This window comes from Lipotes vexillifer, unplaced genomic scaffold (genome assembly GCF_000442215.2).
Source record: "Lipotes vexillifer unplaced genomic scaffold, Lipotes_vexillifer_v1.1 scaffold778, whole genome shotgun sequence".
In the NCBI taxonomy this organism is placed as follows: domain Eukaryota; kingdom Metazoa; phylum Chordata; class Mammalia; order Artiodactyla; family Lipotidae; genus Lipotes; species Lipotes vexillifer.
Genome location: NW_006774127.1, coordinates 2,771,483 through 2,787,063, shown reverse-complemented (window position 1 = coordinate 2,787,063; position 15,581 = coordinate 2,771,483).

Here is a 15,581-nt window from a genome sequence, read left to right as displayed (position 1 = left end):
GGTGGGGGACCCTGACTGGCAGAGTGGAGGAGCTTGATCCCTCCACCCGGGGCCCCAACGCCCAGGTCAAACACATGGGAAGTCAGGACGCTAGCCTCCTGAAGCCATTTGAAAACCGGCATCTGTATCTGGGTGCCTGAGATGGGACCCCTGCAAGAGCTGTGGCACCCCCAGATGCCCCTCCACTCCTCCCTGGGCAGGCCTGAGGGTCCGCTCTCCCCCCCGGGGCATCTATGCCGTGACTAAGAGTGCCCAGAGCCACACCGGACCCACACCATCCCGGCCCCACCACTTTCTAGCATGAACAAAAGCCCAATACTGACTAATCTCTCTGTGCCTCGATTTCCTAATCTGTAAAAGGAAGAAAGGAAGACTAATCCAGTTATGTGGTTGTCGTGAGAACTGAATGAGATAACACAGGCACAGAGTTACAATAAAGTGCCCAGTACCCCAGCAAGAACTCAATGAGTGTTACTGAAGTCATTTGATTACTTGCCATTTGCTCTCACAAGCTGCCACTCATCTTCTATCTCTTAAAAACAAAAAACTCAAAAGCCCTTTCTGGTCAGCCTGAGTCTTCGGCCTCTTCATTTCCTCTGCATCTCCCAGTGCTCTGCACAAAGTGGGTGTTTGTTCAAAGTTATGGAAAATCACCGCCACCTACATTCACCACACCACCACTCCCTGAGCTAAGAGACGGAAATATGGCTCCAGGGAAGCTGAATGTCACCAGTTACTTAAGGTTAAAAGTAAGGTACTAGGAGGTGGATAGATAGGTGATAAAGCAAGTATGGTAAACTGTCAATAGTAGAATCTGGGTGGTGGGTGTGTGGGTGTTTACTGTATAATTCTTTCAACTTGGCTGTATGTTTGCCAATCCTTATCATAAATTGTTGGGGGAAAAAAGTAAGATTTTTACATGGGGGGAGGGGAGATGTCGGTTCCCATGGTGACATTTTAATATAAATAGTCTTCAAAGATATTTTTTGGCTCACAGGTCACTGTACAAGTAGCCAGTTAAGTCAGGCTCAGTCTGCATGTTGAGCTCAATGAATGGTGATGTTGAACTTGGATACACTTTCCTCCAGAGAAATGACTAAGCAGATAGACGTACTTTCAGCCTTCTGGGCAACTACCAGAAGACTCTACTGCAGAGAAGAGATGGGGGGGTTATGTTTGCAAATTCCCTTTGGTGTGGAAATCCCGGTACCCGTCACTTCCCACCTAAAGATGACACGAGGTAGACATCCTTGGTCAGCCGCACCTCCTTTCCATGCCAGCCAGGATGTAGTCCCAAGATCTCCCAAGCCACTTCCTGGCTGTGAGGTGATGGGGTAACCTGTCCAGGGACATGGGGTCACTGGATCAGAGGACTCTTGAACGGGAGGTTGGAGCATTAAGTTCCAGGATTCTGGGATCCTGGGATCTCTTTGTTTTCTAGGGGTGGAGTGAGGGAGGCAACATCTTCCGAGAAAGCAACCTCTGATTCACCAAGAACTTCTGCACAATGAATTCCAGGTGGACCTTCAGTCATTCTTCTCAGTAGGCCGGCTCACCACCCGCAGAGTCACCTACCTTTCTGCTCAGGTTAATTAACAGATCCCTTCAGAGATGTAAAGGTACCCAAGGGAAGGTGGGGGTCGAGGGAGTAGCGTGGGGTGCGGTACAGCGAGGGACACGGTCCCAAGGGAGTGCCTAGAGCATTTACTTCCCAGGCCACCTTAGGACTGCTTCCTGCCCAAGATTTCCTGCGGTTTTTTTTTTTTTTTTTCTTTTTATTACACCCTGTCACACCCACCCCCTGAACAAACAGAGAAAACCCTGGCTACTAAAGCAGCTCACTGCCCGCCAGTTGTGGGAGCTGCTGGAAGGCGACATCAGGGTCTCAAGAGGTGGGAGAAAACAGCGGAACACGCACGCTAGTTGAGTCCTTCCATTCCCACAGGAAAGGAGGTGCCCTGAGCCGGCAGCTCTGAAGATGAACCCCCGGCTCCCATCATCTGGGCGGTCGGCCTGGTTTCGTTCAGGTTCCGTGCCCTTGGGCGACAGGTGGGTCCCCTGCCCGGCCACCAGTAGCATCTCAGCGCCGAGCCCTGACCATCTGCCTGAGCTAATCCCACGCCAAGCAGCTTTGCTCTCACCACTGCCCAGAGGAGGGACAGACGGGCTCCTCGCAGCTCGATCCCCTACACCCGCCAATCACTTCCCAAGTCACTCCAGCGCAAAGGCTGGTGGGGGTGTCACGTTCAGGGGTCGGGGTGGGGGTCCGGGGACGGCGCCCCGCCGGGTGTGCAGGAAAGCACTGGCACAGCCCCTTCCCACCTCGCCGCGCGTGGGGCAAACGCTGCTGCCGCCTCCGCCGCCCCAACCTGTCCGGAGGGGCGGGGGCGCCCGTCCCACCTCCCGGCCGCCGCTGCACTCACCTGGGCCGGCGCCCGGAGGGCGGGGTCGCGGCGATTGCGCCTCTGAGGCCGGCAGAGCGAGCAGGCTCTCCCCCGGGGCCGGCGAGCCTGTGGGCAGGAAGCGGCAGGCAGGCCCGCGCCCATTGGCCGGCCTCGCAATAACGCAAACGCAGGAGGCGCGCGATTGGCTGCGGCACGCTACGTCACCAGCCGGCTTTGGGGTCTCGGCTGGGTCGCGCACCCGCCCACTTCCGGGGTCTCGAAGAAGTTGAGCTTCGGGGGTGCGGTTGTGGGGCGAGCTGCCCGCGCTCCCGGGACCGAGGCGGGCCTGCAGACCGCCCGCCGCCCCCAGGTCCACCTGCCGGAGCAGGCAGTGTTCTCTGGGCCGCAGGCGAGGAGAGGGGCCAGGTAGGGAGGTGCCTGGGTGCGCGGCTTTGCAGGGATCGGAGGAGGGGGGAGGGGAGCCGGCTTCTGGGCGCTTGGTCTCGGGCATCGGAACAGGTGTCTAGATGGTTTCCATCTAACTGAGATGTCTGAGTACACATAAAGTTTTAACCTTCTTGGGAGAAATTGTGACTACGGCATGGTGTGGTAGCAATAACAGGTCACCGTTTTGTTCAGGCTCTTGTGTTGCCAATGACAGAAAACCTAATTCGAGGTAGCTTATATAGTGATGCTGCCATGTGAGCGCTGGCTAGGTGCCAGGCTCTGGTGTAAGTGCTGTACGTGGACCTTGGGATGGAGAAAGAAAAATAAAACAAAACAAAAAAAGGAGATGTGACTGATGAAAGGCCAGGCACAGCCAGACAGAAGGGCTGAAGCCACTAGTGTCACTTGGACCTAATCTCCCTCCCTTCCTCTCTGGTTCTTCCTGTTCCTGTGGACACACTGGGGAAGCTCTCCATGGGTTGACTCCAGAGGGAGAAAAGGCAGAAGCCTCTGATTCACCCTGGATGGCATTATGGAGTCTTGTGTGTTAACAAGGGAATGGCATTTGTGGACTGGCTTAGTCTGGAGATGTTTATGTGTCAATTGTTTGTGCCCCCCCCCCCCCCAGAATTCATACCTTGAAACCCTAATCGCCAGTGGGATGGTATTTGGAGACAGGGCCTTTGGGAGGTAATTAGGTCATGAGAGTGGAGCCCTGATGAAGAGACTAGTGCCTTCATAAGAAGAGACACAAAAGACCTCACGCCTCTTCCCCTTGTGAGGATACAGTAAGAGGGTGGCTGTCTTCAAGCCAGGAATCAGGCTGTCCCCAGACGCCATCTCTACTAGTGCTTTGATCTTGGACTTTCAGCTTCCAGAATTGAGAGAAATATTTGTTGTTTAAGCCCCCAGTCTGTGCTATTTTTGTTGTAGCAGCCTGAGCTAAGACCCTTAGCATGAGGACTCAGCCAGACAGAGGGCGTGGTTCCTCAGAGGAAAATTAGGGTACTATTAGCAGGAGCATGAGTGGCCGCTAGTCTGCAGAAACATTAGTCTCAAAGTCGAGACCACTGGACTCTGTTCTGTGTGTGACACTTTGTAGCCATTTCTTCTCTCTGGCCTTGGTTTCTACTTTAGAAGAAGCGTGAATTCGGAGCTCTCCAAGGTTCTTGCAGTGCTCATGGGCTGTGACAGAGTTCAGTGCCAGTTGTGCTGGATTCAGGGTCTGACCCAGTGGACTCTCTGGGGACCCACGTTCCTCCCCATCGGCCACCCCCACCCCCCAGTCCTTGCAGCCTTTGCAGAGCTGACTCTTCAGTTATTGTCAGGGGGTCTGCATTTTTCTGCCCTCACCGCAACGGATTATCCTCATTCCTATTTCTGCTTTTTAATCTTAACTTTCATTTCCTGTTTCTTTTTTAAAAAAACAAATTATTTATTTTTGGCTGCATTGGGTCTTCGTTGCTGTGCGTGGGCTTTCTCTAGTTGTGGCGAGCGGGGGCTACTGTTCGTTGCGGTGTGTGGGCTTCTCATTGCGGTGGCTTTTCTTGTTGTGGAGCACAGGCTCTAGGCTCTTGGGCTTCAGTAGTTGTGGCTTGCAGACTCTAGAGTGCAGGCTCAGTAGTTGTGGCACGCGGGCTCAGTAGTTGTGGCTCACAGGCTCTAGAGCGCAGGCTCAGTAGTTGTGGCACACGGGCTTAGTTGCTCCGCGGCACGTAGGATCTTCTCGGAGCAGGGCTTGAACACGTGTCCCCTGCATTGGCAGGCGGATTCTTAACCACTGCGCCACCAGGGAAGTCCCCATTTCCTGTTTCTTCTCCATCCTAACGCTGCCACTTCTCTCCTGGGCCAGACACAGTGGGTTCAGTTTCCAGGTCCATCACTTACTATGTGAGCCACTCACCCTCTGAGCCTGTGTCCTCCTCATCAGCAAAATGGGAATAACACCACCACCTGCCTCTTTGGGTTGGAGGGAGGATGAAGTGAGAAAGTTGCATGTGGAGCATTTACAGCAGTGCTTGGCGCCCACAGAACACTCACACATTCCTAGTATTATTCTTATCGTCTCTGTGTAGCTGGGTTGGTGCACTTGCCATTTGCATCACTGCTTAGTGGAAGTTCCAGAAACACTTTAGAAACAACCCTGGATCCAGCACCCTCCCAAATGATTGATGGAGAGATGCTTTCAAGGTGACGGACGTTACCGTGTATATTCTGGTATTTGGGACAGGGAGGGATGGCTGGACTGATGCCAGGATGGGCTGGCTAGACTTTCCCAGTGGTTGCCCATCAGCCACAGGCAAGAGCTCAGGCTCTTCCCAACAGCCTCCCCCCCGGCTCCACGTTTTGTGGCAGCCTTGTCTCCCGTGAACCTATAAGCTTGAGCCTTGCCAGAGCTCCCTATGCCGGCCCTCCCCACTCTGTCAGACCCCTAGGCTTCCCCCGTGCAGCTCCCACTGTGCCAACGTCCCACCCACCTTCCTTGTTCCACTGTCCATTCTCATTCAGCCTCAAGTCTCAGATCAAAGGTCAAGTCTTACTGAACCCAAGGGAAAGCAGATCTGCGTTATTGCGCCCTCATACTTTGTACTTTCTCCATTCTAGCCCATCACATGTTGTATCGTAATCGTAATCCCATCTGTCTCCCTGACCACACTGTGAGATCTCCAAGGGAGTGCCTTTCTTACTGACATTGGAATTTCCAGGGCTTTATCATTGCCTAACACACAATAGGTACTCAATTTTTATTAAAGGAATGAATATCCCTCCCTCAGTCCTCCAGATAATGGGTAAGTCATGCACTGAAAAATGTTGGAAGAGCCCGAACAAAAGGGGTATAGATTAGCAGAACCGACCCTCACACATCTCAGCCCCCTGCGTCTCACCCCCACCTCCACCAGCACTGTGCGTGGCTGTCTTCACCCTCTCATGACGCAGTAGGCTCTCCGCCATGTGCCAGATGGAGGTGGCCAGGTTGCTCCTAAACTCTCTGATGGCATATCTCTTTGTTAATCACTGTTTGAAGTTTCCTTTCTCTGTGGAAACTATTATTCACTCAGAGTAAACTCTTACTCACAAGTGGTACACAGTGTTTTCACTTGAATTCTGCCTACAGTCATTCCTCCCTTGTAAAGCCAATCAGTCAGATGTCTGCGGTGAACCTGGTAGTCCTAGGGCGGGACCCTGGGCAGACTGCCTTCTCCAGATCCCTTCTCACCACTCAGCCGGTGGTGCCCATCTCCCGGGGTGGCCCACACCGCACAGGTCCTTCCTTTACACTCTTCTAACGAAATTAATTTCAACACTTTCGTTTTTCCTTTGATACTTACGGTGCTAGATGAAGCAGCTGAAAATGTGCTGTTCCCCCATCTCTGGCAAAGGGAAACTTGCAGAAACGGTCTGTAGAAAAATACAACTCAAAGTTCATGTGCACGTCCAGATTCACACATCCAAGTACAGGCGACGACGCCTTGAAGTGAAGAGATGATATTTTTGTGTCTAAGAGAAAACCTACAAAACCTCTAAAAGCAAACAAAGAGTGAGCGAAACCTGGAAGCCAGTGATAGGCACTGTCCCAGCTGCCTGACCCTCGCCCAGTTATGCAAAGTCATGTAAACACAGCCAAGTCAAGCGGTTCATTTGACAAACATTTTAGGAGTGCTTACTGTGTGTTAGGCTCTGTGCAAACACTGTTGGGAGTTCAGATTGGTCAAGAGTCCTTTTCACCTGGAGCTGAAAAGGTCCAAGAGAGGAGAGAGAAATAAGTTAGAAGGCAGGAAAGACTGTATAACCCGTAGGGTTTTTTTTTGAGTTGTGTGTATAAGGCAATTAATTAGGGGTTAAGGGGGCGAAACTGATAAGGTCAGGGGTAAAGTACAAGGGTCAGGAGTAGACCAAAAGAAGACCCAGGGTAATTTGCTTAGCATAAGCTATGCTCCAGGAAGCAAAATAAAACTTGCACTCATACATTCAGTCCCTAGTGTTTATATACCTGTAGGTATATGGGTCTCTGTATTTATCTGTTATCTGCCAGAAGCTTCTTAGGCAGGATCCACCTTCCGCTGGCTTTATGTGTTACCCTGCGCTACGCCACATGACGGCTACTGGTCGACAGCAGTTTGTGGAGCTTCTAATGGCACTAAACTCCCACCGAATGTTCAAAACCAGACCACCAGGGGCTTCCCTGGTGGCGCGGTGGATAAGAATCCGCCTGCCAACGCAGGCGACATAGGTTCGAGCCCTGGTCCACGAAGATCCCACGTGCCTTAGAACAGCTGAGCCCATGTGCCACAACTACTGAGCCTGCGCTCTAGAGCCCGCGAGCCACAACTACTGAGCCCGTGTGCCACAACTACTGAAGCCCGCGCGCCTAGAGCCCGTGCTCCGCAACAAGAGGGGCCTGCGCACCGCAATGAAGAGTAGCCCCCACTCGTCGCAACTGGAGAAAGCCCGCATGCAGCAACAAAGACCCAACGCAGCCAAAAATAAATAAATAAATTTATTTAAAAAAAAAACAAAAACAGTCGTCCCGTAGACCCATTCAGTGGCAGGGCTGAGACTCATGCCCAGGGCTATGTACATGAATTTTACTGTCCCTTCCATCTTGCTTTGGACCCGGGGGATGGGACAGGTGGTGAACACTGGTCACCAGTGGCAGCATTCTCACCCCCTTGCATGGTTGCTGGTCTCAGATCCCACGTGAACAGAGAGCTCACCCTGCCTGGACTGGAGCCCACTTGCAGGAAGCTCCTGAGGTCCCCTCACAAGAATAAGTCCCAGCAGCAGCTCTTCAGTTACTTTCAAGCCAATAAATGTGCAGGTGCAGAGAGAAAAACTCCAGGCTCCTGCTCTAAAGAGCTTGCTGCCTACCCTCCTAAAACACCAGCTGTATCTTACTGCTACCCTGAATGCCTTTCATGTAAAATTCCTCTTTCTGGTCCCCCATTGTATTTCCAAGTATATATTTTAGGGGTCAAGTACTCTGTGTGAAATATCTTTTCCAATTTATGTTTTACAGTTATGGTCACGCCTCTTTCTCCCCAAGTGATAAAGCTCATTCGTCTATTAAAGGAAGCGTTAGGAATGCGAGTTTCGGGATTGTTTGACAAGCTACTTTGCTGCCTGATGCAGTTCTTTGGGCATCATGGTAAGTACTTGACAAATACTAGTGAACGGTGAGAGGTGGGGCAGCAGGTCGTGGAGAGAGAGGATGAATCTGATTTAGGTATCGAGAGGCTTCCATAGGTTACCTAAGATAAATGTCTCCTGATCCGAAGGAAGTCAAATTAAGGGAAACTTCATAAAGGAAATTCCTCCAGAAAGTGGAAGGGACCAGCAAGGGGTCAGGAGCAGCATGGGATCCCCAACCAGGGCCTCTGACCACCAGGAAGGCAGGCGAGCTTGCCCTGAACCCACACAAGGAGCCACTTTCATCTCAGGTAGAAAGGAGTCAGTTGGATAACTGTGTATGTGGGCCAGGGGTCTATGAGAGCCCAGACCCCCGTCCGCACTTGACCAAGGATGACCCTCGGGCTCAGGGTGGGAGGTCACATGGTGGGTCCAGAGGCAGCTGGGGTTCACCCTTCAGAGCCTGGCTCCTGACCCCTACACTGCTGCCTCTCTGAGCGGTTTTCTGATTTCTCTGATGGGGTGACAGTTTAGCAGAGGCTGGAATACAGTAAAGGAACGAGGATGTGGCTCCCTCAGGGGAGAGGGAAGTGGACAGAGGGAACGTCAAGTGCAAAGGCCCGGGACCAGCAGGGAGGCCAGGTGGCGGGAGACCCGGCGCAGGACACCTTGAGAGAGACGGCCTCTGGGTCTGCGGCAAAACCACAAGCTCATAGTGAAACTCCAAAGGGAACCGTTACTATGATGTGCGCACAAAGGTAGTTGTAAACGCAGAAGATGGGGGGGAGTGGCCCCTGAGATCTCTGCCCCCCATATAGCCCCCTCCCTTGAATGGGGGCTGACCCGTGACATCCTTCTAGCTGGCAGAACGCTGCAAAGAGAAAGGGATTTTGCAGGTGTAATTAAGGTGCCCTATCAGTTGATTCTGAGTTAATCGAAATGAAGATTATCCTGGTTGAGCTCGGCTTAATTAAGGAAAAGCCCTTTGAAGAGAGACTTGGCTCTTTGAGGCTAGCAAATTTCTTCTCCTGCTGGCCTTGCAGAAGCAAACAGCCAGGCTGTGAACAGCCTCCGGGGACCGGGGGCAGCCTCTAGATCCCAGGGCAGCCAACAAGAAGCCAGGACCCTCAGTCATCAGCTGCGAGGAAATGAATCCTGTAAACACCTTGCATTGGGCCTGGCAGCGGATTCTCCTCACTGAGACCTCCAGGTAAGAATGCAGCCCGGTCGACCCCTTGATAGCAGCCTTGTGAGACCCTGAGCAGAAGACCAGCTAAGCTGAGCCCAGACTCCTGGCCCACGGAAACTGTGAGATAATTAATGGGCATTCTTTTCAGCTGCTAAACCTGTGGTCCTCTCTTGTGTAGCACAGAAAACTAATACAGTGGGCGGCTGCTAATGTATAGGTATGCTGTCCACACCCACCCCCGATTATAAAGTGATGCTGTGTATTTGTTTCTGTCTGTGTAAGTAGAAACCGGTAAATGCATGGACCAAGGGACAAAGCTAGTGGCTCCCAAAGAGCAGGAAGTGTCCACACTGGTGGTCGCTCATGAGAGCCAGGAGGGGTCTGCCCCAGCACTCACACACAGAAGCCAGGTAACGGGCAGGCTCAGCAGGGTGTTCCCAGATCCTGCACTCCCCAGGTGTCCTGAAGAGAAAACTTAACCAGGAAGATTCAACCCTTCATTTCTGGGCGATGGAATTTCTAGATGGCCTTGCTAATTTTAATGCAATACTAATAAGACACACATAACTCTTTAATAATGCTAACAGATAAGTCACTAATTCATAATGACAGGACCAGGTTAGTTGATCAGAAAAACCCAAAGATGGATTACATAATACTGTATTACCAAGCAAGACTTTACAAATGCATCGTTTTAGGGGAAACACAGGGCAGCAAAGAATTAAAACCTATGGGAAGGGTTTGAGCTTTCAAATCTGATCGATGTAGCAAATGGCATTTACTTATAAACAGCAACTTTCAACTGATGGCCTTGGGAAGAACCGTCTAGATCCAGCCCTATCCAGGAATTACTCCATCTATAACCAGAATGCCTTAACTCGGCTGATTAGAGGTGATAGTCGTCTTCTTTGGGGCCGTCAATCCTGGAAGAATATCAAAGTAAAGATAGCTGTAACCCGAAAAAGGTATTTGAAAAAAAAATAAAGGAAATAATGAAGATGTTAGTTAAATCCATGATGTCGATATTTGGAGTAAGAAATTGGTTTTGTAGTCATCACATTAATATAGGCTTTATTTGCTGTCTGAGGTGTTTGCAATATTCGAAAGAATCAACCATGCCATATTTATAACTGCAGGTTACAATGTTTAAGAGAATTACTTTAATGTATTTGTAATCGTTGTTTAGATGTGCAAAACAAAGAAAGATGTGTAAAATTTGGTTTATTGGACATGAGAGTTACATTGAGAATTAAACAAAGTGCAGGGAGTGTGGATGCTCCTGGGACAATTGGGAACCCCATCAGCAAGTGAAAGGGATCTGGGTATGGAATCCCAATTGGGGGACCTGGCCTTCCAACAAGCAGGGACATATATCGATCAGACAGGACAGAGATCATGGGTATCTCAGAGGAGGAGCAAAGATCTCCAAGTGGAAAAAACAAATTACACAAGACAGAACATGTCCCCACGTGGGGAAAAGGCAACCCTAGTCTGTTACATATGCATGTAACTGACAGGAAAGATGACAAGATCCACTCCACACCATTCACCAAGATTGCTGGGTGGGGGGCAGCAGGGGGACGGTCAGGTCTCACCGAATGTCAATGCTTGATGTGCCACTGCCCTGTGCAGGGGCCCCAGGCAGCAGCCAGTGCTCAGAGGCAGTAACCACACTTGGCTGATGGTTGCTCACTTGGTGCCGCGTGCTGTGTCCTGGACCTCTCACAAAGATCGGATGAGTACGTGCTATTAATGCCTCATTTTACAGTTGAGGAAACTGAGTCACGAGTGGGCTCCTCCTTAGCAGGCTAAGGAGACGGAGTAGCGGACCCCAGACTGCCTGGCCTCCTGGCACCTGCGTGCTGAGCGTGGAGGCTCTCAGGCATGGTGTGAGGGGCACCTGGAGAGATGGGAGGCCTGCAGGTGACAGAGGCCAGGACCCGCAGCCCTGAGATGGAAAAGCAGGCTGTGTCGCCTTTAAAAGAAAGACCACACGATTACACCTCCAACGGGCTACAGGTAGGAAGACAGGAAGGAGACCTGTTTTCACTAAAGGCCACTCCTCCTAAATGAAAGGGGTAAGGGTTACGTAGTGGGTAGCGCCAAAGACCAAAGCTTACGCTACAGCACCCAGCTCTGCTTGCTGCAAGGATGTGAACTGCAGGTAACAGCTCAGTTTGCCAACAGGTTCCTTGGGCAAGGCGGTTCGTGGTAAGCATCTGGGAACCCTCCCACACAGCACACCTGTTACCGCTTTCCACCTGCAGCAGCTGAAAGTACGGGCAGCCCAGGAAGCACAGGACATGCCCCGGACAGAGTGCACGCCTCCAGGGTCCGCCCACCGGCTCCCCACACAGACCCCGGGTACCCCCTCCTCCTGGCGGAGGTGCACGACACCACTCCCCTTTCCTTGGGTCTTTGTCAAAACTGCAGAAGGAACTTGTCCTCAGAAAGTAAAGGGAGGAACCCGTGAAAGCAAACGAATGAACAGTGGCCCCATTTGAGGGGGGCCTGGCTCCTGGAATTTCAGGGGTTATTCGTGTCAACATTCCCCACCCCTCCAGTACCTGCTGACACTTTCTAGGGACACAGGAAAAACCCTGACGCTGGGCCTTTGTCTTTGGTGCCGGTCACATTTTGTCGTCACCTGAGTGGCTCTCCCGCCCCTACAGACCATAAGTTACGGTTTTCATCAAGGATCCCCTGGGCAGTGCTCTTAAACGTGCTTCTCACGGAACCCTCCCAGCTCCCAGAGGTGAAATCTGGTTGGTGGCACCTCGAGCCTCTTCCTAGTGGCGGGACTCCAGGCTCAGAACCTGAGAATCTTGGATTGTGAGCCAGCATTCTGTCCCCCCAGAGGCCCGGCCCTTCCCGCGACGGCCCCGCCCCCGTGGCCTTCTCCATCACCCATTCGTGACGGCCCCTGCCCATCTTCTGCTGGAGCGCCAGCGGAATCTTCCCGGCCCCCCGTCCTCAGGCTCCCGCCCACCGCCCAGGGGCATCTCACTGAAGCCAGCCATGTCCACCGTGCAGGGAGCAGGTAGGAGCCACCGAACGGGGCTGGAGAGGGGACCCAGGGTGGGCCTGGCCGGAGGAGGGTATGGGGCAGAGGGGCCCTCACGGCAGAGGCGGCCTCTCCTTCCTGAGGACCCCTGCCCTCTGCAGTCTTCCGGGCCGCTTGTTTTACAAAGCCAGGGCCCCGTGACGACGTGGTTTCTTCTGCTTCCCTCTGTGGCCTACAGGAAAACTGAGTTATGTGGCAGAATAGACTAATGACCGAGAGCGCAGGAGACCAAGACTCTCCCAGGCCCCGCAGGGCCCCTTAAAAATGACTCACGATGAGGGGAGGCGGGTGGGTGACCCACAGAGGTCCCGCCCTGACCTAAGGAAGTGACCTCTCCCCTCAGCTTGGGAGTGGTCATTTGCTTGCCCCCAACCAAAGAAGATGCCTGGCTGTCACCAGATTCAGTGCTCTGGTAAATGGTAATGAGTCCACTTGGCGGCAGATTTCAAAGGAAAGTACTTTCTGTAAATCTGAGTAACTTTCACTGATGCCTGGCAGGGGGTAGAAAATTTGAGCCGTCCATCATTTCCCCTGAATGATATACTCTGTAATCACAGAAAACACCGAGTGAGTCCCAAAGAGTGGTCAGCATCTTAACGAGTGTCTCTCCTACTACCTGGGCAGTCTTGATTTTATAAAACCAGGAATGGCCTTCTGGAATGGTCCAGACCTATTTCTAGCCTGAAGCGGGGGCAGGGGTGGGGTGGGGGACACACCTCACAGTCTCTGGGCCGGAGCTCAGTCTGGAGGCAGAAGGACCTAGGTTTGAACCCTCACCTGGGCAAGTGACCCTGAGTTTTATTAGACATTCATTGAGCACCTACTACGTTCCAGGCACTGGGGATGCAGAGATAAGTTACAAGGGGTTCAGCGGACCCAGCTCAGTGGGGAGGTGGCCTCTTTCCTCCAAGTTGGGGGTGATACCTGAGTATCACGGCCTTGATTCGAAGTATGAGTCCCCACAGCGTCCAACGCATAGCAGGAGCGGGATACACGTTGGTTTCTCTCTCGAAGTTCCATTTAGAATTGGAGATTCTGTCATTCTGGAAGGTGATGGGGTAAAACTGCCCCCCACACAAGAGAGGTGGTTGTATTTCTGAAAGGATGGTGGATATCTTTGTGTAAGAAAGCCTGGCTCCCAGAGGTGAAGTGACTTGTCCAAGTCACACAGGGAGTTTGTAGAACCGTCAGGATGGGGACCACATGCCTCCTCAGCATCCAAATGTGGCTGAAGTTTTCTTGGGGAGATGAAAAAGGCGTTCAGTTCATCTTGCGCGTGGTTGCCTTAAATGTGTGGACTTTTGTGTTTTAGCTCATCATTAGTCCAGATACATCACTGACATCTATTGATACTGCAGTGTTTTCAGAGGTTTTGAGTACAGCTGCTTGGTAACTTATTTAGCTAGAAACTTTCTATTCAGAACTTACTCTCTGTTCTTGCGAGAATTGCTAGAATTGCTAGAAAATGTTGACTTAAAGAGATGCTTCTGTGTTTCATTGCACAAGTAAGTGTGTTCTACTGGGCAGGATTATGCAGTGAGGACCACCTCTTAGAGACTGAAGGGCGTAGTATGGATTTAAATATAGTAATACATCCAGGCAGACCTCGGAGGTATTTTGGGTTTGGTTCCAGACCACCGCAATAAAGCGGGTCACACAATTTTTTTCTTTTCCCAGTGCATAGAAAAGTTATGTTTACAGCACACTGCAGTCTGTTAAGTGTGCAATAGCATTAGGTCTAGAAAAAAATGTGCATACCTTAATTAAAAAATAATTTATTGATAAAAAATACTAATCCTCATCTTAGCCTTCGGTGAGTCGTAGTAGTAACATTAAAGATCGCTGATCACAGATCACCATCACAAAGATAATAATAATGAAAAAGCTTGAAATATTGAAACGATTACCAAAATGTACCACGGAGACATGAAGTGAGCAAATGCTGTTGGAAAAGTGGCGCCGACAGACTTCCCGCGGGCCTTCAACTTGTAAAAAATGCAGGTCTGCAAAGTGCAGTAAAGCAAAGTGCACTAAAACGAGGTCTGCCCGTGTATTGTACTTGCGATAAGACTGACCTCGTGATTTGCATGAAATTGTCGGTTGTGTTGTGTAAAAACATCTGTGCTTAATTTTTAAAAGATTTAGAAAGATTTTCCTAGTAGAACTGTAAGGCTTGCCATCAAACGGAAAACTTGGTGTTCATCTAAGATAAACATTTAGCAAATATTTGGCAAGGGCTTTCTCCAAGCCAGGCACTTGTAATCAGTTACAGCCTTGAATTTGGAAATGATATTTGCTTCCTTTTTAAAAATTTTACTTTATTTTTGCCACAATCCCAACCACGTGAGGTGCTAGCTTCTCAGATGCACAAGCAGCCCATGTGACGGGTTATCAGCACTTCTCAAAGCCTGCCAGAAAGGGCGCAGTCCCGGTTTTGGTTTCCTTTGGCTATACCTGAGGACAGTCCTTGGTGACAGTCAAGGTCTGGAGGACAATGGCACCTTCCCTGGCCCCCTGGCCAGGGGCCAGCACGTCCCCTACCCGACAAGGTCCCCTGCTGAGTGCTCCCAGCGAAAACATGTACGGATAGCAGTTAAAACCATATTCTCATGCTAAAAAAATTCTTTTGTTAATGTATGCATGATATAAAAGTGGATGGGGAGCAGAATTTCAGAGACCTGAAAAATATGCACAGAGGAAGATAGGTTTCCAAGACTTCTTCAAGAAGAAAGTGTTTCTGTTAAAATCAGCACACAGTGGCTGGCTTTCCTCTCATGCATTTGTCATGGAGGCCACGTGCTGGGATCATTAGGGTCACCTGTGCTGGATCAGGGATCCAGAGATCCACCTCCTGTGGCCGGGAGACGGCGGAAAAGTCACGGAACCTCTGTGCGCCTGCCTGGGTTTCCTCGTCAAGCGATTGGGGGATGTTGGTGCCTACTTCTCAGGATGGCCCCCAGGATGAACTGAGCTTGGAGGTGAGGTTACTCCCGGAGGCTGGCCTTGCTTCCTGTTTCATATAGAAAACAGACACAATCAAAAGCCAGCGTCCCCTCCCTCCTCCTGCCCACCTGCCCGAGTGCCCACATGCTTCACCTTCTCCCGCTTCTGTGAGTGGCTCGTCTGGGACTCTCTCCCAGGGACCCCACACCCTTTTTCCTCCTCCCCCCCCTTTCTCCCACAACCCCCTCGTCTGCATCCAATTGTTCCCACCAACTTACAAACTGTGCTGTTACTTCCCCTTTCCCTTAAAACACCAGCAAACTGGCAAACACACAAAAGCTGGTCCTTCCGGCCTCCGCACGGCTGGCTCTCCGACCTCCTTCCAGACTCTCCCCACCTATTGGACCAGCCTCTCTGAACAGCAAAG